The 27,991-nt window shown below is 41.9% G+C and overlaps 1 long non-coding RNA gene across 2 annotated transcripts; it reads right to left on the bottom strand.

Moving 5' to 3' along the window:
• Nucleotides 1-588: 588 nt before the first annotated feature.
• Nucleotides 589-27,991, bottom strand: LOC134630941 (uncharacterized). Of its 2 annotated transcripts, none has more exons than XR_010094325.1 (3): nucleotides 27,173-27,991; nucleotides 16,199-16,261; nucleotides 589-765 (listed from the first exon to the last, which is right to left on the bottom strand). It is a non-coding gene; the product is annotated as an uncharacterized LOC134630941 (long non-coding RNA). The 2 variants fall into 2 exon arrangements; XR_010094326.1 differs by lacking the exon at nucleotides 27,173-27,991 and adding an exon at nucleotides 16,958-17,043.

Here is a 27,991-nt window from a genome sequence, read left to right as displayed (position 1 = left end):
TAGGGACAAATGCAATCACATGGCAAGATGCTGTAAACGGACCAAACTTCAGTCAGGAGCACAACTGAGATAATCCATCCACAATACGAGGTTAGTCATTAATATACAGCAACAACATGGGAATAGAGCAGCTGTGATAGAATACAGCATTAATGAATCAATGGTACAGAAGTGGAGGACGCAAGAAGAATGAGTTGAATAAAGTTTGATTTATCTGACTGCTTTGTTTCGCTTAATGTGCCTTATAATCCCGTGCACCTTATGGTCCGAAAAATACATATTTGGCTTTTTTATTTGGCACACTGCAGTTTAATGTTGCAAAGCACCTCTTTTTAACTTCAGTGGATATTATAAATGGTTATGCTCAGGATATGTCAGCCCATTTCTACTGGAAATGCATTTGGGTTAAACTTTCAGCAAGGAATTTGCATTTGCACTGTTAAATTTTGATATAGCTTTAATGCATCAAAAAAAAACAGCTGCTTGTTTAAGTGAAAATAAATGGATGGGTTTTTTCTTTTTGCGCTAGTTGTGGAGTTGTATTTTGTCTCGCATCAATTATATTGTCAGTTATATCGTTATCGCAAATTTTCAAATACATATGGTGATAATTATTTTTGGCCATATCGCCCTGCTCTAGTCTTTAACTTCCCTTAAGTAGAGTGGCAGTGGATGTGGGTTGGAGATGCAATGAGCTTGAACCTGCAGGCGACCATCTTCACTGACCACACCATCTGTGACGGAGGACCCATCTCTCCTGTTGTCCTGCAAGCAAACAATCATATTTTTTGGAACATGAACTTAATTGCTTTCTTAAAATATTTTTTTCTGCATTTGGTATAGAACAGACTCAAATTTAGACAATCTCAGGCTCCCTCCCCACTGGAGAGTTGACATTCAATGTCCCAATTGTCAGTCTGGATAGCCCTGACCACCAACCAACACTGTTACGAGTTCAAAATATTGGGGATGGATACAAGAGGAAAACCAAAATAACAACACTGGTCCGGCCGGGTCAAGTCAAAACGATGATTTTAATGCACACGTGTGGGAGATGAATACGGCGCGCCGACAGCATCGATCTCTCACCGAAAACCACAGAACAATAGTTTTTATGAACCTCAGGGTATTAGAACGCCCCCTCATGCGTAAAGTAGGTACAATACAATCAATGTTGACAACTTTTAACACATTAAAAGAACATCTTCCTCTTCCCGAGGCCAGATCCTTCCCAGTAATCTTCTAACTCTGCTTATCCCCTGGAACAAACAGTCTCTCCTGCAAGCACAATCAAACAGCTACAAGGCCTTGCAAACTGTTTTCTAAATATTTGAACTCTCCCCTTCACATGAGTTTAACTACTGCTTGTGTGTGTGCGTGTGTGCCTCGACCTCAGCATTCACTCTGTCTGTAAGGACAGAGGCCAACTCTTCATATGTGGAATAACCTAACTGAAACCATACAGCTAATATGTTGAATAAATGTTCTAATCAAATGCCACTACTCAACGCTTAATAAAAGAATATAAATGAATAAAGGATAATGATGCATAACATGGTATATGTGTTTTGTAAGCGTGTGCGGCCTTCTACGCTCTGAGCCACTTCCCTCAATATATCAGTCAGACATCCCGCTGACTGTAGCTTTTAACCCTTACTGACTTGAGCACAACTCCATAATAAGCACCAGGCGGCAATATGTATAAAGATGATCATGGTTACACCTGCAATGAAAGATTATATGATTATACTAACACCTGTAAATAGAAGATTAACATGAGGTTATAACAATCACTGTCATCCAAACTAATGTAATGTCAATAGCTTCAATAAATGCTTTAATGTAATGCTTATTATATGATTCTGATGCAATGATAAAATAACAGTAAAATATATTTTCTCATGACCTCTGGATTACTCCAGAGGTCACCACACTTAGTTTTGTGTCACTCCTCGACCTACACAGCCACCTCCATGTCCATTAATGGCATCATGGGCCCCGGAACCACCGTTCCCAGGTCCACTGCCCTCGCTCTGACCCTCTCAAGCCGTCCTCTGGCTCAGGAATGAGTCAACAACCTCAGGTGTTCAAAGAGGCGTTCTCACCCCCTTACCCCGTTGAAATCCCCCTTACACTCGTCAGACACGTCGTCTGGTGTCCGTGCCTTTCTCTGTAAGAGACAGAAAACCAAAACACCGCCCTACCTAATCTTCATAATCTAACTTTATTGTTCATTGTTCTTTCAGTACTGCAAATTTGGTTTAGAATATCATGTTCAGGGCTCTCTGACCCAGCAACTTATTCTAACCATAATCTATGTGTGTGTAAGCGTGTTTGCATTTACCCCTCTGCACTCAAGGCCAATACCTACAATATATCAGTCCGGACAATCACGCCGAACGAAGCTTATGACCTTCAAGACCGAGCGCTAACTCATTATGAGCACATTTGCAATGTGTGTATGAAAATTATTAGAACCACTCATTTTAATCAAAGACAGCAAAAACAAATTAACCATTTCAATTCTAACATTTGCCCCCTTTTCACAAAAAACATGTGTTTCCTTTAGCCTACCGTCCCAGAGTTTCCTCTCCAGTGTGATACTCAGCATCTCGTGAACACAGGCATTTTATCTTCTAAACGCTATTCAGTTTATTTAAATCATTAACGCTCAAACATGGAAATATTGATATATGCTTCCCAGTTGCTCCCTAAAAAATTCTGGGAACAATAAGGTCATTATCAGCTTAAGTTTTACCATACCGACATTATTAAACACACAAGTAAAGTCATAAAAATGTTCATAACACCATTGTTTTATGTTAAACTTCCCCCCTTTTGACACAATCCCTTGTGTCGGATTCATCCGAGCTAGAAAATTAAAAGAAAAGGTTAGTGACATCATATCTCAGAAAGTATCAGAAATTCTCTTCTCCCGTGTTGTTGCTCCAGCCTTGTCTTCCTGTGCTAGGGAATGAAATCAATTTAGTTATCATGATTGACCTGTTACACTCCGGGCTCCGCCCAGAGCCTGCATCCGCAGAATTGCCTAGAAACAAAACCTGTATTAATATGAACTTCACATATAAAACGCCTTTCTAAATTTTTATTTCCCCCTTGTTTTCCCTCGCTGACCACAGCAGGGGAATCTATGTCTTGATTCAGCCATGAATCCAGCTCACCTGATTCATCACTGAGCCCAACCGTCACTGGCATCTGATAGTGTGGCACTGCATCTTCTTCTCTTAGTGTCACTATTTTCAATCTGTTAATTACAATTCTTGAACATGAAGTAGACTGTGTTTATAACAAGTCAATACAGCTGTAAATGTGGCCAATTATCAATCAATTAACAGTCAATAACAAAATCATAGCTTTTATTTTATGCATGTTTAAGTCAACCACTTACCCAGAGGATCCTCAATCCCAGAAAATTTCTTCTCCACCTTTAATACTGTCTGTCATCCGTCCATGCCCTGGCAACTGGGCTATCCAGAGCTGTATCATTTTGAAATATACATACAACAAGCCAAACCATACCTTGGTCACACCAACCCCTCTCTCCACCCTGAGGATGTCCAACGCCATCCTAGTCTGGACTGTGAAAGGTGACTTTAACGCCGACTGTTTCAACAATCCAGTTTACTGCCTTCCCTGGTCAGGTTAGCCAATGTCTGCACACTAGTATAAACATAATCAACATGGTCCGCATTATATTGCATGTTATTTCACAGTATTATAGACTCCAAACCTCCATCCTTCTGTGGGTCGCTAAATTACGTTTATCCAGAACTCCGTTCTGTCTCTAAATTTTGGAGAATTTTATGCTTGTTGTCAAGATTTGAAGAACCTTGAGTTGTTAAGTTCTCCCAATTCTTTCGGTCCTTTGGGCTAAAGGAAGGACACTGCTCGGTGTATAAATGCTTGATCGACCATTACTTTATTCCATACAATTCAACACTTTTAAGCATAAACCATCGTAAAAGCCTAAACATGCACATTCTTTCTCTCACACGGCGCCTAAGTAGCGGCCTTGGCTCCCGTTTTATCTCCTCCTGATGAGATGAGGCAGAAAACCTCTCCGGTATATTCTGCTCTCTTCTAATCAGACAAATAAGGTCATAATTCTCTAAAAACAGTATTTCTTATAATTCCCCGGTATAATGCATTATAAAACAATATCATTCATGCACAATAAATCAGCAGTCCAATGTAATACAAATCAGTTTAAACAAGTGTAATAGTTATCACCTTCTTTTAATCCAGGAGAACAATGCAAACTAAAACTACATAATAGTTTCACCATCTAGTTTCACAATATAATAATCTTACAATTCCCCCTTTGTGATCTCTTTTTTAAAGAGATCACCTACACCTCATAATCCAGTTTTGTGAGGTCCATTGCTTTTTTTTGCTCCTAAATCTAAGGTCCTCTGTCCCCCTTTAACGAGTGGAGTATAATGACTTCTATGTTAGCGCATATCAGATGCAACACAAACTAAATTTACAACAACAACCCAGTTTTTAATTATAAGAATTCAATTCAAATCTATGGTTTTATCACCCCCATCGGGGCTTACCTTTCCCACTACTGATAATATTTCTCCCTCGAATATTGGCAATTGCCCTCCTTTGGTGGCGAAAAGCTGTTGGTGTGGTCAAGCGGGTGCTATAGGAAACAAAAGCTCAGGACAGAACAGTTATCAGTCATGTACTTCATACAGAATTTGCATACATTTTGATTTCATATTGATCCTCTGAGTGTAGTGGTACATTTCACCTGAATTTGTCAAAAGGAATTTTATAAAATACACGAAACACAATAGGTTTTCTTTCTTCACTTTGCTCTTGTTCTTATGCAGCGCCACATCCTATCACATGGCCCTGTCGGTTATATTCTACTTTTTAAATTTCTGACCGTTTCAAGAAAGAACCTAATTCACATGGACCAGTGTTTGTTATTACATATCTCTTATTCTGAATGTGAAGTTTTCCATTTCCCTGATAATCATGCATTTTATTAAAGTTTTGGCTTTTTCTCCATAAACGTTAATTGACTTTTTACAGTGGCCTGCTATGGTTAATAATAACATGTTCAGTCATTAGTAACATCAAACCTTTCCTTCACTGTAGCCTTTGACATTCCCCAACATTTTTAAGGTGGATATAATGTAATGACTTTAATCGAAACACAACTAATAAAACACAATTTTCTTAATGCAAACATCAATAACTCAAAATTAGCAACCAAACGGTTAAGTCCGCAGCTCCACACTCTCATGTGAAGCTACATTCTCCCCCTCCAGTCTCTGTTATCTTCCTACAAAAACAAGGCAAGACAAAACATCCACCCTTCTCTCACAGGCTGGGTGAATTGTCTGTCGACATTTATTAATCCTAAAGTTGGTGCAGTCTTTATCTCAGTCTCAAGTCAGTCCATCACAGTCCAGTTACATGCATACATTCACACACATTCGTACCAGATATTGCTGATAATGGAGTCTCACACGCAACCTATTCGAGTATCCATCACCAGCAAGATGACGCCATCATTTTAAAGGAAACAATTCCTTGTTTTTTAGACTGGATTGACTCGCTGCAATCCTTATAGACTCAGGACTTCTCATGTGATCAGTGTCCCATATAAGTGAAGTTCTCCCAAGCCCATTTTAATCATGGAGAAAAACACTTTGCGACTGTTTTCAGTAAGAATATTTTATCGAGCTTTAAAGTTCAATCTCTCAGGCCTGGATTAAAGAGCTGATTTGTTAAATCAGGAACTCTCAAAATACCAAAATATCACCACCGGTGGATCACACCTCTCAGATTTTCTTATCTCAGTGCACTGTAACAAAAGCAAAAACAAACGTCACCAATAAAATACTAATAAAATACCAAATACTGGGGCCCGTTGCAGACATGTCCACGCATAGACCCATCTCTCTCTCTCTTAGAGAAAGAAAACAGGCGTGAGGTTCTGGGGGCGCTCCGTCTCTGGGCTGGGGCCCTGGCCGGGCCTCGGGGGCTCGGGTCCTGGTTGGTGTGTTGCTGGGGTTGTGGGCGGGTGGGTATATGGGGGCCCAGTCCTGGCGCAGGGCGCCGCCGGTGCATCGAGCCACCTGGGGGACTCTTCAACTGGTGGGGGAGGTTGTCACATCTTGCAGGAGCTTTCCTCTCCTCAGGAATTCTCTCTGCAGGAGGGGGAGATATAGGAGAGGTGGAGGAAGATCTCAGCCTGGGCGTCTATTGTCTTGTGTAGTCTGGAAGATGAGTGGATGATGGGGTGGGTGCAGTTTTCTCTGTAGTGGGGTCGGGTGGGCTGTCCCGGGCTCTGTGGGGCCGGGCGGCGCTGCTGCACTGGGCCCTGGTCCGGATGGGCCTGGGCCCCCTTTCCCTGGCGGGTTGCAGAGCATGGGGGTGCCTACTGGGGTCAGCGGGGGAGCTGGCCCCAGGGAGGGGTCACTTGCCCCTCCCTTTCTTCCCTCCCCATCTCCAGCTGCCTCCCTCTTCCCGCTCCACCACAATCACCCACACATGCAGGGCCTTGGGGTAGGGGTGTGTCACCAGGGTGCAGAGGAGGCATCCCCCCCCTCTGTCCCCTTCTGGCTGCCTCTGCCTCAATTTTATCTCACAACTTAGACATTCACATTACTCACACTCTCATAACACATACATATAGGATCTTGGGGGTGGGCTCACAACACGGACTCCAAATTACCATCAGGGTGTACACCGCACCCCTGGCGTAGTTGCCCACCTCTCAATTTTAAATACACGTAGACATTGAGGGCTATCAGGAGGGGCTATGCGCTTACCTGCTGCTCTCTGGCAGGTAGCTCCATGCCCTCCTGGGTTTTAATTGCACCTTAGAACACATATACATCAACACTACATATGAGCGGGTAGAGGGAGGTTTGGAGTCTTCTCACACCCCCGGTCTCTGCGGCCTGCTGGAGCGGGGGGGCTAGGAGGAGGAGTTGGCCGTCCGACTGGGGTCTGGTGTGTGGGGCCTCCCTGCTGCTGCGGAGTCGGGGCAGTCTGCTTCTCCCCACTGCAGGGAAAAGGGTAACACCACCTGGGTCTGGGTGCACTTTCCCCCTCCAGGGGCAAGGGTACCTAGACCCGGTTCTTAGAGTACGCTTGGGGAGTGTGATTGTGTGTACAGCGTCTCTTTATGTCTGTCTCCACGTTGGTTGAGTGTGGAGTAATTGCCTATGAGAGCATGAGGGTGGGAATGGATGTTTGTATTTGAGTGTGCCTGTATGTCTGTGTCTATATGTCAGGTTGGGTATCAGACGCCACCTCTCTGGGGACATCTCAGGCCCTCCAAGGTTTGGAGGCCTATCTCCCCCCACCACTTCCCCTGCCGGTGGCAGACGCCCTCAGACATCGATGCGTTGGTGGTTCTTTGTGTCCGGGGGTGGGCGTCCGGGTACACACCGGCTCACTCCTTGGTGGCTGCTTATCCGGGCCTGGAACCTGGGGCTCGCTCGGGCCACTTCGGGGGTGGGGTGCCTTCGGCCTCTCGGCCTGGGGCTCGGTCACTCAGGCACAGCTGGCTGCCGGCGGAGCTCACGGGCACGTCACTGCAACCCCCCCTGGCTTCTGCTCCGCGGCTGCTGGGTGACCCCTCATCTGGGACTCTCCTCAGCTCTTTCTGGGACAGTGGCGCGGCTGCCCCTCTGTTGGTCTTCCTTGGTCTCTTGTGTTCTGGGGGCCTCTGGATGTCTGGAGTTTTGATCTCCTCCATACCTGCTTCATGCCCTGGAGGATGGGACTGTGGCCCCCCACACCCTCTAGCAGATCATTACATTAAGGAACCTTTTAAATACAAGCGCGCTCATGCTCACAGGTGTACACACAGGTGATCACACACACAAACTACACCCTTTTTGGCTCCTACCTCAAAGCACACTGTGCGCTGTCGATCTTACGTGCTGCACAATAATGTTTAATATTAAGTATTTAGTGTTATATTCCCATATATCATTGTGATGTTGTTTATTCTATTACTCTCGTTTTCTTCTGCTTGTTTTCTTTTTTCTTTCTCAACAGGTGATCCAGGTGATCGATATATGTATTTTTTGTCTGCTTATTTTGTTGGTTTTTGTTTTTTGCCCTTTATCCCCGTCCCTCTTCTCCGCTGTTTTTTTTTTTTGTTTTGTTTTGTTTTGCTTTTTTCCCCCCTCTTTCTTTCTCCCTTTTCTTTTCCCCTGTCCCGTATCTAGCAAGTTAAAAAAAAAATAATAATAAAATAAAATAAAATAAACAATAAAAGGTAAATCAAATGGACCATTACGGCAAGGCTGGGATGGTCCATTTGGTAAAGTAAATCCGTTGGGCATCTTTCTTCGCCTTTAGACAACAATTCTGATGGCAAAAGAACCAAACGGGACAGGTTTAAAAAAAAAAAAAAAAAAAAAAAAAAAAAAAAAAAGAGAGAAAGAAAACAACCCAAACCTCACTCATAAAAATCGACCTAGTGTTAAGCAAAACCCAAAAATTAACCAAAACTTCACCACAAAGTTCTCCTAACTCCACGGACAATATCGTGTAGGAATACAGGTACCATAACTCCTTTTGCACTGAAAAACATGTTGGATTTACTTGATTCAATAGTGGACACCGGTTGCACACAAATATTTTGTATTGGCAGAAACTTAAACAACTGAGTTAAATCAACACAACTTTTCCATATTCAGTAAACCTGTGCCTTTTGTGTTCATAGAACATGATTGAAACATATTCAGATCAAGTAAGTTGAGCTCTTGGAATATTTCAATCCTTCACAATTCTGTCAATTTATTTCAACACTATTCAATAACACTTATATAAATACTACTCGGTCACTTAAATACTACATGTTGTCTTCATATCACATACTGTTTAACAAAGTCTAGGTCCCGGTTACCATAAAAATTGAATGGGCCTACAACAACTACCATCCTCCTATCTTTATCCTGGTTGCAGGAGGGCTGGGAAACAACCCTGAAGAGATAGGTTACTAGGCGGGGACGGCTCGCCAGTTTATCACATAAAAACAAACAACCATTTACACTTACATTCACTGGTAATTTAGAATCATCAATTAACCTAGCTCTAATAACTGCATGACTTCTACCTGTGGCAGGAAACCAGAATACCCAAAGAGAAACCACTGCAAACTAGCCAGACTGTGGACTTGAACCCAGGACCTTCTTTTTTTCTTCCAGTGTGTTCCTGCTTTAATTAAGTCTCCATCACCAACATGTGGTGCTCTGAAATAAAACTCACACCGTTAATTCAACATTTTCACTCTGTACCACACAGGCTGTGTGAAGCACAGTAAACAATTCAGTCGAGGCCCTGAGCCATAAACAGACATTGTTTTCATAACCAAACTGCTTTAGACCCTGTCCCTTAAATCTACACAAATGCCCTCTGGGTGACATGAAACGCATTTACCAATAAACAATCAATGGCTTCTTGTTGTTGTGACAGATTCTGTGTTTGGATGTTTGTGTGCAGCATTTTTTCTTTTTTTTTTTGCGTATCAGCATAAGCATTTGTTAGCAAAGCATTCTTCATTGCATCAGCGCATGTGTGTGTGCGCATCACTCTTCATTGCACAAGCGTGTGCATGTGTATGTATCACTTCTAATGCCTCAGCATTTCGATTCAGGTGTGTGGTTGTGTGTGTGTATGTGTGTGTGTCATTTCTCACTCAATCAACGAGTGCACATGTGTTCATGTGTGTGTTTCTCTTCATTCTGAGTCAGTGTATATATATGTGTGTGTTTGTGTGTTCATCACTTTCCTGTTCTGGTGTCTTGGGTAAACCACGGCCTGAAGCGTGCCCTGGGGTCCTGCCCTCCTCCATTTCAGCCTGTTCGCCACCCTTGCTGCTGTTCAAAGTTCAGTCTGTCCTGGTTCTGGCCCCAAATCAGGCAGTGCTTTTCTCCAGTGTCCATGTTCACCGCAGGTGAAACCTGCATCTTCTCCTTGTCCAGCTCCTCCTGAGCCATGCTCAGTTTCTGCTCTGATGCCTTGAGCTCTTACTGAGGACAGAAACCTCAGAGTCTTTTCCGTACACGTCAGATTGAAGTTTATTGATGTTTTCCTTGCTTTGCTCCACGGACTTCTGCACCTCTGCTGTCCGGCTCTTCTCAGAGGTCAGCTCCTGGCTGAGCCCCGACACCTGTGCCTTCAGCTTATTTTCTTCTTGTGCTTTTGTCCGTTCTGAGGTGCCTCCTGACCTCAGTTACTCCTCCTGTCTCTGGCACGCCTTTTTTGCTGCCGTGTTGGTCCATCACTGTCCTGCACAGTGTTAATGCAGAGTTGTTAAGGTCAGCATTCTGTTGCTCGGCCTCACCTTTCATCCGGGCTTAATGGGCGTCTCGTCACAGCTCTGTCAGCTGAAGCTGTCTCAAAATCTCCCCCGTGTAGTGAAACGAGCCTTGGGTTTAACGCGCTCCGTCTCTGCTGCATGAGATCGCTTTCCTGCAGCACTGTTTACATTTTCAGGTTGTTGTTGTGGGTCCAGCTGCTGCAGCGTTTGGTCAGGGTCACATCAAAGATGGCAGAGGGGAGAGCAGGAGTCCAGGTCAGCCTCGGCTTTCCGGGCTGGCAACGCAGCCTGCAATTAAACATAAAGAGATAAAACAAAACAAAACAAAAACAGACGAACAGGAAAATGATGTTGTTTTGGCTGTGTTATTCAGAGAGGGGAGAAACACCGGGCCAGGCCCTGTGTCAGCCTTCTCTCACCCTTTTGTTTTTTCTCACCGTATAATCAACCCACCAAGTTGACAGGACAACACAGGTACATGTTAAAATTCTTAGGATCGTGTTTAAAAGCCCAAAAAGCAATTTCCTTCCTTCAGTAATCACTTATATTATTCAATCAGCAGAAAACATCTCACAATTTGACTCTTAACCACTAAATCTGTTGTTTCAACACTGGTTGGTCATACCAGTATCTTTCTTTTTGAAGTTAAGTTGTTGTCCTGCAACCCAGAGAGTTTATTTGTTAGTAGTGGATAAACTTCATCATTAAAACAACAGGTGTCTGTTCATTTTCGCTGCTTTAACCTTGCTGGAAAATCTTCACATGTTCATGAGTGTAAGCTGTTTCTTCATTGCATGTGTGTGCGTTTGTAGGTGGGTTATTTTAACTTGCTTCTCCAGCAAGGCATTCCTCTAACAAGTGCCTTTCTCATACATTTCTCTGGTTGTGTGTGTGTTTTTATTTTGTTTCCCAACTTTTGATTTCCCACCTTAAATAACAGCATTCCTTGTCTTCAGCCAGGAGTTAGGGCTTGCTCGTGAGATTCAGGGACACATGGTGCTAACAACAATTTAGCCAAAAACTTGCCTGAAAATTTCCAGTGATGGTAACCGATAACCGGATGAGAAGATGTCTTTTAAGCTTCTTCTCAGGGTGGGGACCAAGTAAGAGGTCAAGGCTGTAAAATTTTGAGCCAGTCTGTCGTCCTAATCCTGTTAATCTATCCTTTTTCGCTGTACTCAGGTTTCCAGGTTGAGAGAAATCCACCTGTATTAACACACTAAAACATTCAATTAGTATTCCATTTCTGAAAACCGCCATTCACTTCATCTACCTAGATTTTACTCTCTCTCTGTCTGGGTGCATACTCCACACAGTCTGGCAGTTGCCTTTTATGGGCATGCAGAGTTCCTGTCACACACACACACAGCTACTCACACCCAGCAGCTGCAAAGTTGTCTTCACGGTATCTATCCGCACACTTAGCCACAATCATCCGCTCCTCAATATCAATGTATAAAACCAGTATTACCCCTAGAAACACACACACCCTCAAGAATTCACTGTATTTAATCCTTTATTCATACTCACTGAGACAAATGCAATTCATGTAAAGAAAATCCCCTATAGGTGAAATTTCAATTTGGCACGGCCCTGAAATAAGCATGCCCTTTATCTACACAAAATTAAGTTGCTACACCACATATAGTGGTGAAATTCATGCTTAATCACACCCTATATAATGATAGAACCAAACAGTAAAGTAAATTAAATGTAAATGCTTATATTATTCAACTAAAACAATAACCACTTAAAGATCTTATAAAATCATGCTTCACACCGCAAACATGATCCAAATCATTTTATGATTTTATCATTACAAATACAATTTTCTTTAAAGTCTGTCTGTAAGTACAAATCAATTTAAACTTTTCACCAGACTTATGTTAAACTGCCCCTAACAAGTCCACTTTATTGCGTGCTCATAGATTTTTTTTATCAGAGAGATTCACCAAATGTACTTTGTTTAAGCTTATTGCTCTGTCACGCTCATTAGGCTACGTTCACACTGCAGGCGAAAGCGCATCAAATCCGATTTTTTCGACCCTATGCGACCCGTATCCGATCATGGTATGACAGTGTGAACGGCACAAATCCGATATTTTCAAATCCGATCTGGGTCACTTTCGTAAGTGGTACTGAATCCGATACGTATCCGATGTTTTAGAAAGCGACTGCTGTGTGAACGGTCAGGTCGCATTAAATCCGTCTTTTACGTCACTGACACAAGACAGACGCCGATTATCAGCGCCGGAGAAGCGCCCGATAGGACATCGCGAACGCTTCCTGGCCATCCAGTGTAGATGTTAGTGAAACTGTTGGGAAGACAACGTTGGAGAAACGTGAACATTTTATTTGTACTGTATAATCTGCAGAATCTGACAGTAATCTGCAGCTATCCTTTGAAGCACCGCTCCTCTAAAACAGCAATAAGGATAATTATTAGGTTATATACATTATTATGTAAATAACAAAATAACTTAAAGCAAAAATTGTGAAACGTAAAGTCCGAAGTCTTTATTTTAAGGGCCATCAGTCAAACAATATTGTTTGCTCTGGGTCTAAACAGCACCTTGTGTGTGACATCTTCTTTTGCGCATGCGGGCCGCTTTGAGCATTCACACTGGAGAGCGTTTGCTGTCGCATTTTATGTGTAGTGTGAACAAGCAGACAAAAAAATCGGATTTGATCAAAAAATCGGAATTGAGCATTAAGACCTGCAGTGTGAACGTAGCAGCTCATGACTGCTTAAAGCCTGTGTCTGGAGTTGACCACAGAGGCAGAACATCATTCAATCCTCCACGATGGCAAACTCCACTTTCTCTGTATCAAGATAGCTCATACTCTAAATACACCATACATTATACTAAAGCCAAACGGTAACTTGATTTATCAAAAATATCTATCTATGTGTTTTCAAGCTGAGAGAAAAAGAAACTCAACCTTTTGTATCATCATGTATACATTACTTGAATCAAAAGCATTTTCAAACTCTAAAACATCCAGCTTTGCATCACAATATGCCAACCACAGCCATTAATCACATATTCACAACAATACACTTCTCATGAGGTTTTCACCAAAATCAAAACAGACCTTTACCAGTAATTTCAGTGAGCAGACTTTTAATTTTGTCAATGTCCAATTTGGCACACTTCGGAATAAATCAACAGGTAGTGCCTCACCTTTTAGATGTGACCAGTCTGCCCACTCACTTCAGCTCACTGGCTCGCGCCTGTCCGTTCGACCACCTCGGACCGTCCAAGCCTCCAGATTCAACTTCCACCCCAATACCTCAGGACGAGCCCCCATAACTGTTATGAGTTCAAAATATTGGGGATGGATACAAGAGGAAAACCAAAATAACAACACTGGTCCAGCCGGGTCAAGTCAAAACGATGATTTTAATGCACACGTGTGGGAGATGAATACTGCGCCGACAGCATCGATCTCTCACCGAAAACCACACAACAATAGTTTTTATGAACCTCAGGGTATTAGAACGCCCCCTCATGCGTAAAGTAGGTACAATACAATCAATGTTGACAACTTTTAACACATTAAAAGTAGAGATGGACCGATCCGATATTACGTATCGGTATCGGTCCGATACTGACGTAAATTGCTGGATCGGATATCGGTGAGAAATAAAAAATGTAATCCGATCCATTAAATATCAAAAAAGCACCTCACAAAACTTGCGACACGGCGTAACTCGGCTCATAACCGTAGCATGTCGGAGCAGTGTGCTCACGTGATAGAGCGGCTGTGTGTATTTGTAGCCTCGCTAGCAAACCAGCATTTCATCTCCGAGGAAGTTATCCCAGAGAGAAGTAAAGCAAGTGTGTAAGTTCATCTCTGAATGTTTGTAAAGCGTACCTACGTTAAGCTTAACAACCGATATATGGAGCGACTGCCTCTCTCTCCCTCCCTCTCCTGCCGCTACTTCATGAAACTGCTTAATGATCAGCTGATCGGCTTTTCTGTCGCGAGTCCGTCTCTCTTCTTTGTTTTTGGCTCACTTTGCACCAGAAAGAGGAAACCAGCGGCTGAACAACAGCAGCACGTTTAACCTTGATAAGCTGTCGTTAGAATTTATTTAATATTACTTTCTAGACCAGGATCCTTTGTACGTAGCTGACGGCTGGTAACTGTGCAGGGGCGGATCTAGCAAAGTTTAGCCAGGGGGGCCGATAGGGCATTAACAGGGAAAAGGGGGCACAAAGACATACTTTTCTTTCTTATTCTCATTTAAAATGTCTAGCTTTTAATAAATAATTATCTGAATCTTACACCCAAAGTTTTAATCTGATGTAAAATGTGTAGAAGTCCATTACTGTATATAGTAACTGTTAAGTCTAATATACCCTAGTAAGCTATAGTACTTTTTCCTTTGGGAAGATACCATCTGTGCAGTCTGCAATTCTGTAGAAGAAAGATGTTGAATCTATTTAATTATTCTTGAAAAATAATTTATTTCTGTGCATTTTTTTTTCCACACTGCATCAAATTAAAGTTGATTACGTTGATTAAGCATCATGAGGTGGGGGGTGGTTCCCTTTTTTTTTTTTTTTCATGGGAGTTTGCAACCCTATTAGTTAGGTTGCTTAATATTTCTGCTAAGTACTCTTTAAAATACCAGAATAGGAAGGATGGAGTAGGTTTAAGTTTATTAGATTGATCAGTATTGCTGAACTATGAAATATTTTGGGTGCAGTGTATTTTTTACATACAGGTATAACAGAATAGCTTTAGTGTTGTTGTTTATTTAAACTTGAGTATGAACTTATACAAAATGCAGCAAGATATTAAAAAAACAGTTTTATTGATTAAAAAACACACTATATCGGATTAATATCGGTATCGGCAGATATCCAAATTTATGATATCGGTATCGGTATCGGACATAAAAAAGTGGTATCGTGCCATCTCTAATTAAAAGAACATCTTCCTCTTCCCGAGGCCAGATCCTTCCCAGTAATCTTCTAACTCTGCTTATCCCCTGGAACAAACAGTCTCTCCTGCAAGCACAGTCAAACAGCTACAAGGCCTTGCAAACTGTTTTCTAAATATTTGAACTCTCCCCTTCACATGAGTTTAACTACTGCTTGTGTGTGTGCGTGTGTGCCTCGACCTCAGCATTCACTCTGTCTGTAAGGACAGAGGCCAACTCTTCATATGTGGAATAACCTAACTGAAACCATACAGCTAATATGTTGAATAAATGTTCTAATCAAATGCCACTACTCAAAGCTTAATAAAAGAATATAAATGAATAAAGGATAATGATGCATAACATGGTATATGTGTTTTGTAAGCGTGTGCGGCCTTCTACGCTCTGAGCCACTTCCCTCAATAGATCAGTCAGACATCCCGCTGACTGTAGCTTTTAACCCTTACTGACTTGAGCACAACTCCATAATAAGCACCAGGGGGCAATATGTATAAAGATGATCATGGTTACACCTGCAATGAAAGATTATATGATTATACTAACACCTGTAAATAGAAGATTAACATGAGGTTATAACAGTCACTGTCATCCAAACTTTAATGTAATGTCAATAGCTTCAATAAATGCTTTAATGTAATGCTTATTACATATGATTCTGATGCAATGATAAAATAACAGTAAAATATATTTTCTCAACACACAATAATGTCATGAAAGCATCATTTTAAAAAGGTCTATGCAAACATGGCCAATAACTTTCATTCTAATGATGTGCAAAATGATTTGGGCACAAAACAAATTTTGCTGTTAGAAAACTTGCAGACTTCACTATATACAGTGTAAACCCTCTAAACTAAGTTTGGGGGATGTGATCTTTCAAGAAATGCAGACCAAACTGTTGTTGTTTGTTTACTTACACAGCATGTCTTGTAGAATTAACTGGAGTCACAGCAACAGCATAGTGCAGTCATATCTCAAGTCTAATAACAGAAGACAGGAAAAGATCAGTAAAGAAACAACTTTCCCAAACCATAGCAAAATTAAACAATAAGTAAAACAGGCTGATCTAAAGTATGATTAAAGTTCAGCCTGATTAATATAAATCTCACTGACAGTTGCTAATGTATTGGAAAACCAAAATACTTACCACTGAGTTGATTTCTTTTTGTCCAACAACAGGAGTGCTGGTCCCGAGCCTCAAAGACAGTAAGAAGCAAGCAGAGGGAGAAAAAAACAGAACATTTTTCAGAAACTGATTTCATCCTTAATGGCTGTGCAATCACGGGCGACCGTGGCTCAGGGGGTTGGGAAGGGCACCTGTAACCGGAAGGTCGCCGGTTCGATCCCCGGCCTCTGTCCTGGTCGTTGTGTCCTTGGGCAAGACACTTTACCCTACCGCCTACTGGTGTTGGCCAGAGGGATATGGCAGCCTCGCTTCTGTCAGTCTGCCCCAGAGCAGCTGTGGCTACAACCGTAGCTTGCCTCCACCAGTGTGTGAATGTGAGCGTAAATGAATAATGGCATTGTAAAGCGCTTTCGGTGCCTTAAAGCTCACAAAACTATTTCCACAACCACCAAACAGCAAATGAGAGCAGGCACACGGATTCCACACAAAGACGTAACACAGAGCGGACCCGACGCATCAGAATCAGCTTTGTCTTTCTCGGCTTTCTCACCCGATGATAACATCTTGAGCTGACGCTTCTCCAGGTTTGATCAACATATTCCATAACAAATGCTGGCACTATGAACATGCGGACTGATCCGCGAGGGAGAAGGACGGTAGTGACCTGGCATTTTCAAAACACATCTTTCATCCTTCCGCAGTGAGAAGCAAAACTTCCGGCTTACTTAGTATTTTCTAAATTAAGACAACTCAAATAAATTGAGTTTATCAGCATTTTTGCATAAAAAGTACTGGTAACTTTTGACCAGTTGGTCTTCCTCGTATACGAGAAACAGCCAATGATGCTGCCAAAATGCTGCTGTAACAAAGACTTTCTGAATCCTGCTTCTGAAGTCATGTGTAGGCAACTCCTCACAGGTTCTCTTGGTTGTCCTTTTGTGTATTGTTCTAAATAATAAAGAAAACCTCTAGGGTTTTATTTCTGCTTTCAATGTTGTGTTCAAATCATTTAATAAAAGTCTGCGTCACAGTCGTAGCCGACCCGAGAGAAAAGGACTCCAATGCAGGATGCAGATGGAGCACAGGGAACGTTTAAGTGACAAAGTTTATTTAGAAAACAAGTGAATGCAACAAGGCTATTCAACTGTGAACTAAGCAGCGAGTTTACACTTGTGCCGTGAACAAAGCCAAAACTATGGAGCACTTATGCAATCAATCTGAGCTAAGCAAACAATAAGTGAGATTTCAATTAATGAAACTGCAGTTCTGCGATTTGGGGGCCAAAGGGAGAGTCAGACTGGATGGAGGGTCCTGGGCAAGGGTCAGAGTCACTGAAACAAGAGTAACCAAGTTCAGGTATGGTTCCAGAAGAATGCTGGCAGATATTGGCTCTGAAAGTTCCTGTAAACTGCTTCCTTGTCGCAGGTGGATCAGCAGCGTGGAGGGGAGAGTGATCCGGATGAGTGGTAAGAAATCCAAAACTCCTGATGTTGAGGCATGCAGGTACAAGGGCAAGGTAATTTACTATGACGTTTACAAAACACAACAGTGGCCTGCATTAACTGTGGTTAGCTGCGAATCTGGCAAAGCGAAGTTGAGAGCGCTGGCCTTATAATTCGACAGCTTTATTACCCACAGGTGAGAGCAATTAGCAGGGACACTGTGGATCCTCCCAGAGGGAAACTGCCGGCTCAATGAAAGAAAAAAAGAAAAAAAACAAAACACTGGCACACAAACACACCCAGACCATGACAGGTACTGAAGTAGATCACCATCAAAAACTGGGCTCTCCTTTTTAGGTAATGAAGAAAAATCATGCTGTTGGATTAATCAAGCAGTGGGTTCATTTTGCTTACTTGTGACAGATAAGATGTAACATTCTTCTTCATGACTAGAAACTTGAGAACATTGTGACAAAGTGGGTAAGAACACCACTTGTCCATATTCTTAGTTAACATTCTTGTTTTGATTTAACCATATTTCATATGTAGTCTGCAATAGGCAAACATCTACTATCCCGGGTTTGTTTATGTTTTGCTTTTTTACAGATTATGTAACATAACATCTTGGTTTAAATCAATTCCTACAAGTTTGTTAAGTTAACATGTATTTATTTTAACTGTTAATTGGTTTTGTTTGAACTCACCTACCTGTGTTCTAGGAACAAAAGGAGGAAATATTGTTTTACTTCCTGCATTTATAGCTTCCTGGTTAATCTGAGGTCACAGGAAGAGACCAGGAGAAGAAGGGGGAGAATCCCTGTAATTTAATAAAGCTGATTTTAGAGTGTTAGTAGAGAAACAGGATTTGTTGTAAGATGTCTAGAGTATACCGTAGAGTTTTATTGCTAGGAAGAGTAGCAGTATAGGTCGGAGAATATGTTTGCCTTACCTGCCCTAATGGAATAGTCCAGGGTGAATTGACTATTTAAGCAGATGAACGCAGGTGTTCAGGAATAAAAAAACAAAACAGGTCAGTTTAGCTGTGTGCAGTTTGACCTTAAATCCGTTGATTTAATTGGTGAATAAATCACTTGCTACACTGGACAGCATTTTTCTCCTGCACTTCTTTGGCCACTTCAGTCAAGTCTTACCACACACACACTTTTATTTTCATGTGAATTTCTAATGTTTGACTGCTATGTCAAGGGATCTTCAGAAAAAGTCTGTGGTTAATTTGGAACTTTGCCTCCAGTTAAGAGCGTGTCAATCTGCAACATTATGCTCCTTAAAGATATGCACATGTTGCTTTTCATGTACAGGATCATCAGGACTAGTATTCAATGTATTAGTTACCTTTTGTCCCTTTTCAAAATAAGACTCCATACCATCACATATTTTGGTAAGTTTACTTTTAATGCTGGATCCTTTTGAGTCTCCAAGTACTTTCATTTTTGCAACCGTGGCAGCTATATTTGTTTCCAGCTCCAGTTGCTCCCGCTGTCAAACAAAATCATTATTACTGGTAGGTTTGTAGCTTAAACCTATTCGCTGGAACGTTAAAGGCAATGTGATTACACAGCAAGCAAGACACGAAGTAGGCAACGTTCTTTGTGTTACTCATGCATGAGGGAGGCCTGCCTGGAGCCAAGTGTCGTTCCACCTACTTGACCTCCATCAGACTCTCAGCCAGGTTCCCCATAGCACTCCTTTTATTGAGGTTACTTGAATATGCATAGGGTCATTAACATATGATGTATACATACACACAAAGAGTACCTTGCCTGTGGTTTTGTAAGTGCGTGTGTGTGTGTGTGTGTGTGTGTGTGTGTGTGTGTGTGTGTGTGTGTGTGTGTGTGTGTGTGTGTGTGTGTGTGTGTGTGTGTGTACTGCTGACCAAAAGGGTCATAAAGCAGGAACAACATCCTAGGTCATAAAGAGGGTAACCTCCCCACACCCAATCTATGGTTCACCCTAGATAACACAGTGAAGCCATACAAAGGGCAGGCAGTTTTACCACATCAGACCTTCACAAGGATGTTTGCCTGTGATAAAACACTACAGCCCCCCACTCAGAACCTCGAGAATCTGGGGAGGGGAGAACAAAAGAATTCCTTTCAACACACAGTTAAAGTACAAATGGTAAGAATAAAAATGACAAACATTTAACAATTCACTCTAACATTTCCCTCCTGTTTTGTGATTTTTATGCTCCAAATTATTCCTATGTAGTATATTCTCAGCCATGCACCTCTTGCTTAACATTTCCAGTGCAGGCGTCATTCATACACAGGCCTCTGTCATGTCATTCATTTCAGTCATTTCATATTGTTGTAAAAGTACATAATTAACAAATGTATCAGAAATCATTTTAGTTAACAGTGATCTTATACATGGTAAAATGCATCCTATACATAAGCAAACAAATGAATTGTTACTTTAATAGTTAAAATAAGAAAGCAACACTTCAAAAACACTCCAGCTTGGTGGTGCTCCTCCGCAAGACATGTAAATAGCATGTCTCTCTGTAGAGTGGTTTAAGCTCTATAGGGCGTCATAATTGTCTCTTCCAGATGTTCCCATCACTGTCCATAGGACCAGAGTCCAAATGTATGTAGAATAGACATTCAAACATACCAGTTGAGTTTGTTGTTTGTCAACATGGGTCTCATCTTCAAAGCTGCAGACCTCGTCAACACTCTAGATTTATGGCCTCTACCAACCCCCATCACCTCACTTCAGGCCTCCTTGTCCTGTGGGGGATACATATCCTCCATTGTCCATCCTCTGCAGGAAAACCCTCTGTGGAAAGGGTGCTGGATCCAGTTATCTTACTGCTGTTATGATCCCAGCAGTCTTCAGTGTGCTATCGTATGCACAGTACAGTGACACAGCATTAGGTGATGTTCATAGGAAACTGCTGTCATCACCTCCATAGCTCCTGGTTCCTGTGCTTTTCACAGAATCATGATGCCATCCTTGGACTCCGCCTGCGCTGTCGATGGAGCTTGGCACACTCCCCTCATCCTTCAGGTGCCCGTCTGTCGTCCACAATCTCCTCTGTTGGCCTCTGGAAAGCCCCCTTGGCACAGCTCTCATTCCAACGCAGCTTCGTGGTCCTTGCTGTGGCTCCAAAGTCTGATCTCATGATGGGTCCCAAACAGCTCGACCTTTGACCTCAACCACTGCCTGGACTGTCAGCTATGCCTGGAATGGGTTGCATCTCACTGGGCCTCAGAAGATTTCTCAGGAGATTCCTTTCAGCAATACTCTAACTGCTGCAAGATAGTTTCATGTAACTCTATAATTCTGGACCCCTCCTCTTGACGCATGGACACTCCCATGAGTCAACTCATCAAACCTAGATTCCTGTCTGAAAGAAAAAGGTCAGCTAGATCATGTCCCAGGCAACATCAGGGCGTCTCCTCTGGAGCAGCCTCGTAACCCTGCAATAAAAAGATGTTAGTGTGTTTTGCATATTAGGTTTGCTTAAAATCCGGCTCCGCCAGGAGCCTGCATACACACCATCATGGCCTGGAAAACAAGATCTAGAAGTCAAATCAACCTTCACGCTTATAAACAATTGTATAATAAGAGTAATAAAGCAGTCAACATCAACAGGACAAGTACCATGTGCAGGTTTTCTCAAATCAATAAACTGCAATTATTGGCATAATTTGCCTCGGACATGGATCATCCCATGTACTCAGTTAACATTAATGTAATCGGTGACTTCCCTTAAGCAAAGTCACTCCACTTAGCTATCACTAGGAGCTCAGTAGTGGCCAGCTAATGAGCCCCATATTAAACTATTACATAAACACTGCATCTCTCATTTGCTTTCTCATGTTACTTGTCCGTCTCTGCTGAATCCTCTACATGCACTCTTAGAAAAAACAACATTAACAACACACATAGATTCATCTGCACCTTTGTCAGGTGGGGGTTAACTTCGCACAGCGATGTCAGTCAGTCTGTCAGCTTCTGTCCGCTTTTACCAGTCAGTCAATTTATTTTCTCTCACACATTCATTCACGCATTCATTCATTCTTTCTTTGCTGACGGTGGAAATTATTGTCGCATTTTCATTTCCACTTCTCAGCAAAATGACGTCATTTCAAAAAGAAAAGAATTTAGACTGGATTTTCTCGTTGAATCCTTTTGGACAGGAACTTATTTTCTAATTGTCTCAGATAAGTGACTTTCTCCTGAGCCCATTTTAATTTTTTGGAGAAAGTCAACAGTTTGCAACGGTTTCCTCGACATGTCGTATAGTGCTTTTGTTCCAGTCGTGCAGATCTGCTCAAACAGAGATTATCAAACAAAACTTTCAGTGCACTGTGAAAGTATCAAAATAAAAAGGCCTCGTTCAGTCATGACACACGCTCCTCATCACAGGAGGGTAAATCATACGATTAGCATGATTTATCAAACCATCATACTAATTGGCAGGCTCAACTTCACAACAAAAGAAAAATCATCAGCAAGATAAACTTCAAACCAACCATCAGCCACACAACACACAACATAAGCCTAATGTCTTATTAGCTATGAATTTAATCTGTACTTTTTTACTCATTTAGGCCAAAGATCTCATTTAGTTTTCCTTTTTAGTTTTCCTTTTTTTCCCCATCATCATAAAACATGTGACATGTTGTCATGCATTTTACAAAAGAAGTTTGTTCTTATGTATTCAGAATTGTGTATCTGGGTGCAGGATTCACTCGCACATCACAACAGGAAACTCAGTGTTTTAGAGTCTCCATTCTTACAAACTCCAACACTTCCCATTCACTCGTGCTAGAATTCAGTCACCTTTCATTAATCTAAGAACGATCAACTAATTTGCATATCAGCTATTAACCCACTAAGATGACAGGACAACAGAAATGCATGTTCAAAATATTATCACAAAAATAGAATTTCCCTCATACAGTAAATTACTTGTGCTGCATCAATCAGGCAGAAAGCATCTCCCAATTTACTAAATGAACAACTAAATTTATTGTCTGATCACTGGTTGGTCAAACCAGAATCTTGTTTCCCACAAAAATTAAACTGTTGTCCTGTAACCTAGAGAGTTAACTGTCAGCATTGGGTAAATTCAGCATTTGATAACAAGTCTCTGTTAAATTTATACTATTTTAACACTGATGAGAGATAACAAGCTGATTTTCATTGCATGTATGTTTGTTATTAGGCAGGTTTAATCAATGTGTCTGTGGAGCTACATCTCCAGCAGGGCATGTTCTTAAAGCTGCCTTTCCTACACACTTCTCTGCTATTAATTGATCATTTTCAACTAATGTGCTATGAGTCCACTGGTCTTTGCATCACACGAAGTGACTTGGACAAGATGATAAACAGACTCACATGCTCAAGATGGTGTCTAATCTTCATGAGCTCTCTTGTGTTTGTGTTAGTAGGGTTAATGCATGTTCTGCTTGTGTGTGTGATTTTGTATATGTTTCTTCTTGCAGTGTTTCAGATCCCTTCACAATTTTCCAACTTAAGCAGTCAGTAGTCAGCAGCCAGGTTTGCTAACCCAAATTTTGATTTCCCACATTAAACAACAGCTTTCCTCTGTGTCCTTACTTACTCTCACTCTGTTGTCTTCTCCCACTTCAACAGTCCAACAGCCGGCAGTTCTTCTTCAGCTTTGCCCTGTGTTCCACTGTCTCTTCTTGCCATTTTACTCCGAAAGTGTCAAATGTCAACCTCCAACAGTCTCCTCAGTTCTCCTCAAACGTTCTCTTCACATGCACAGTGAACTTTGCAGCTTGTTGGAAACACAGTGTCATTCATCAATCAGTCAGGATGATGGGTTTGCTCTTCTTCTCCGATGCTGTTTGTCCACACTGCTGCTGCTTGCTGGGTCTCTTTGCTCAGGACTTTGCTGCTCTCTCTTTATCTGCCATGTTATTGCTCTTTGGAACTGCATTCCTTGTCTTCAGGGAGGAGTGAGAGCTCACTTGTGAGGATGAGGAACACATGGTGCTGTACATAAGTTAGCCAGAAATTGCAGAAATTGGCCTGAATGTTTCCAATGATGTCAAACTATAACTTTATTCCGACTGCTGCATGTGGAAAACTGATCCAGGTCTGCTTTTCATCTGAAAGTGACAAAACTAAGACATTTCCATTATTATTATCATCCCTGCTTAACCAACACACAGAACTCTCCTTTCTTAAAGCAGAAAATGAGATTGTAGTTGTTCTTGGCTAATAAACACAAAACCTTTTTCCTATGATTTTTCATCTACAATGTAGATTTTGTCTCTTTTTTTACTCTTCCTTTCTTTACACTAGCTGGTGAACTGCAGAATCACCGCTCTCACAATTGGAGACAATTACGTTTACACAACGCACACACACACACACTGTGACGTCAGGCACATTCACACTCACTTTTTCATCTGCATAAATGAAACATATGGCTGATGATATGTGCCATGGTGATCCATAAGTATGATCACAAGTTTATTTAATTATTTTTCAACCCAACAAAGCAAATAAACAAGAACATGATGCTGATGCTATGAACACTCTACACACATGAGTCAAGATCCAGGAAAACTGCTGCGAAGCTGAACTCACGGATACGCTACATACTCGAGTTATCATAATTCTGTTTCTCTCTCTTTGATGAGTTCTCAGCCAGCTCCTGATCTGATAATGTGTAGCTTGCTCATCAGCTCAGACGAGACAGCAACGCAACCTCACACAGTGGTTGCGTGCTTTGCCCACAGTGGCAAAGACTTACATTTTCATATTCAACTCAGCTTCTCCATCATGTAGGTGTCAGCTGTTTCACACAGGGTTCAGCATACTAGTTGTTTTCACAGGTGTGCTCTATATCTCAACAACGGCTCATATTAGGATGACAGTTTTCAAACAGGACAAGTGCCTCTATGCACGTAATTAGGTAAAATATTTATCTATTTTACTTCATCTCATATGTCATTGTACTGACTTTGAGCAACCCTAAGCTTAATGCAGATTGCTTTTAACAACTGGTTAAAGTAATGGTCTGGAGCACAGGCTGTTGTTGATCAGGGAAATCATCTAAACATTTTGTGTCAGCAAGGGGTGGGGGAAGCCATTCACCAGAGCATAGCTTAACTGTTGCTGATGTGGGCTGGCCTTCTCCACACGCTCTTCAAGGCTGCTGTTTTCCTGAAAACTTCTAACTTTTGAGATTCTCCCGCGACAAGTTTATGCTCATGACAATTATGAGAATATAAATGGCTCGCGCTGCCGGGAGTGAATTCTTGCATGAATGTGTCATCTCCCTGTGAGGCAGTCTTACTTGCTCGGGAACCCATGATAACAACAACAACCGTGTCACAGACCGCCTGCTCCGCAGCATTCACACAAACACAGCAACACTCTTCTGGGACCCTAACCCAGTCGCGCGACTCAAAACCCAGTGAAGGGACGCTCGGGACACAAACCCAGGGCGATTTCAAAACCGGACACTCACCGGACGCTTGGGTCCTTGGGCGATTTTACCAAAACCTCTCTCTCGGGACCCTAACCCAGTTCTGGGACACTAACCCAGTCAACTCTTCCAACTTACTTGGCGTTGCTTAGCGTGTAATATCAGCCTCGGATCCCGCCGATCGTCATTCATCGAGGAAGAAAGACAGACAGCTAATCCACAGGAACTTCCTGGCTGACGTCGGTCTTTCAGCGTGTCTCCTCTCCCCTCGGTGAATGTCGACTCCAGGGATCCGGCTCGAAGGACCAATTAATGGTAGGTTTGTAGCTTAAACCTATTCGCTGGAACGTTAAAGGCAATGTGATTACACAGCAAGCAAGACACGAAGTAGGCAACGTTCTTTGTGTTACTCATGCATGAGGGAGGCCTGCCTGGAGCCAAGTGTCGTTCCACCTACTTGACCTCCATCAGACTCTCAGCCAGGTTCCCCATAGCACTCCTTTTATTGAGGTTACTTGAATATGCATAGGGTCATTAACATATGATGTATACATACACACAAAGAGTACCTTGCCTGTGGTTTTGTAAGTGTGTGTGTGTGTGTGTGTACTGCTGACCAAAAGGGTCATAAAGCAGGAACAACATCCTAGGTCATAAAGAGGGTAACCTCCCCACACCCAATCTATGGTTCACCCTAGATAACACAGTGAAGCCATACAAAGGGCAGGCAGTTTTACCACATCAGACCTTCACAAGGATGTTTGCCTGTGATAAAACACTACAGCCCCCCACTCAGAACCTCGAGAATCTGGGGAGGGGAGAACAAAAGAATTCCTTTCAACACACAGTTAAAGTACAAATGGTAAGAATAAAAATGACAAACATTTAACAATTCACTCTAACAATTACATTTTGTGATGCGTCCCAACCAGTCAACATGAGTGTCTTGTTCATCTTCCGGAATCAGTAAAATGAATGGATCATGAACTGCTTCAGCATTTTGATACAAATCATTCAGTTTTTCCAATTTGAACTGCACAGCTTTTGCTTCTTTTTTTTTTTTAATCAGTTCTTTACGGTGACCCTTTCTTTCGTTACGGTTTCCAAAAGCAATAACCCAACAGACCAGTTGCAGGAATCCAAAACATGGTAGATGTGTTTTATCAAGATTCATATAATACTGATGACGGATTTTTAGGCTAACCCACTTACCTCTCATCTTTTTTCCCCCTCACAAAACCGATAGATCCTCCACTTCTTTTAAATGTCTCCCAGCGCAATTCTTGGCATATTTTGGTTCCTGCAACTGCTCCGTCGGGTTATTGTCTCCCCAGAAACACTTCCCTTGTGCTTTTGGAATTTTTTTCCCCCCATTTCAGTTGCGTTTTGCGTTTTTGCGGCGTTTTTCTTATTGCGGGTGGTTTCTGTGTTTTCTTAAGTTGCGGGCCGTTTGGCCTCTCAGGGCAACCGTAGTTCTTTAACAAAATTCAAGGGTTAACGCGTGATATTAACCTGAGGTTTTCGCTCTTTCTGTGGTTTCCATTTTATAAGCACGTGATTTACCCGTCAGTTTTGCAGATCTTTTTTTTCTTCCAGTTCATGTGGCTTCTTATGTTTCACTAATTGTCACTTTCTCACATGCAGCAAACACAATATTATATTCCACAGCTTGAAAGATCGATCATATCCAATGCTTTTCTTACGTGCAAACAATGCGCAGTATCCACAGCGTCACAAGCTGTCAAAATCAGACCAGCTTCCTCCAGCTTGCCAAATCAAGCACATGCAAGCACACAACGCAAACCAATGTACCCAATGGACAAGCGGTGACACAAACTGTGTTCAAAACATTCAATAATACACCGAGTGAATCTGCGTGTCCTACCGCTTCTGATGTGTATGTTGCGTCAATCTTTTTCGTGTCACTGTGGCGGTGACGTTTCCAATAACTCCTTTGAGAACAGCGTCCGACTATCTGAAAGCTTCGTGACTCCAAAACGTATATCCACAAATCCTCTTCATTGTTCTGATGCATGCGATAAAACACATTTGAATGTTGGGACTTCCATCCGCAAATGTGGATGTGTGACGTGTCTCCAATGAGCCACTTAGTCCCATTTGTGTTTGCGTATTTATTTTAAAACAAAACAACAAACTTTGCGCTTTGATTCAAAACAAATGTACAAATGTATTAACTGACGTGCTAAAATGACGGTCAGCAGAAAAGTTTGCAACCAAACCACTCCCCCAACCTCCGTGTTGAGAACGTCAGGTAAATAACGTGCGACCCCAGGATGCAATTATCTGAGGTGCGGGGAAAATCTAAAGTGCCACCATAACAAATAAAGAAAACCTAAACATTCCCTTTGGCTCTTACAGTGAAGTTCAAGTCTTATTACTCTGGTGTAGTTCTTTTATAGCATAAATGTTAGCACTGCACCTTTAGTGAAAATGTGTAAGAGAACAAAACAAAAAGTTGTTAATTTGAGAACAATATTTTCTGAACAAAACATTTCATCTCTGCTGCACTCTATACAGAAATTAAAGTCAACCAATTCCTCAAACAACATGTTCAAAAAACCAGCAAAAACTGCAAAAATCTGCCCCACAACGCAAAGATTCAGCTCAAAACCTCATTACAGGTTTCTCATACTTTAAATGATCCGTCAGTTTTGGAATACAACTTATTTTCATCAAACTTAGC

Source organism: Pelmatolapia mariae, linkage group LG7, assembly GCF_036321145.2.
Source record: "Pelmatolapia mariae isolate MD_Pm_ZW linkage group LG7, Pm_UMD_F_2, whole genome shotgun sequence".
In the NCBI taxonomy this organism is placed as follows: domain Eukaryota; kingdom Metazoa; phylum Chordata; class Actinopteri; order Cichliformes; family Cichlidae; genus Pelmatolapia; species Pelmatolapia mariae.
The sequence above is the reverse complement of the archived record's forward strand: the minus strand, read 5'-3'. Positions and strand labels throughout refer to the sequence as shown.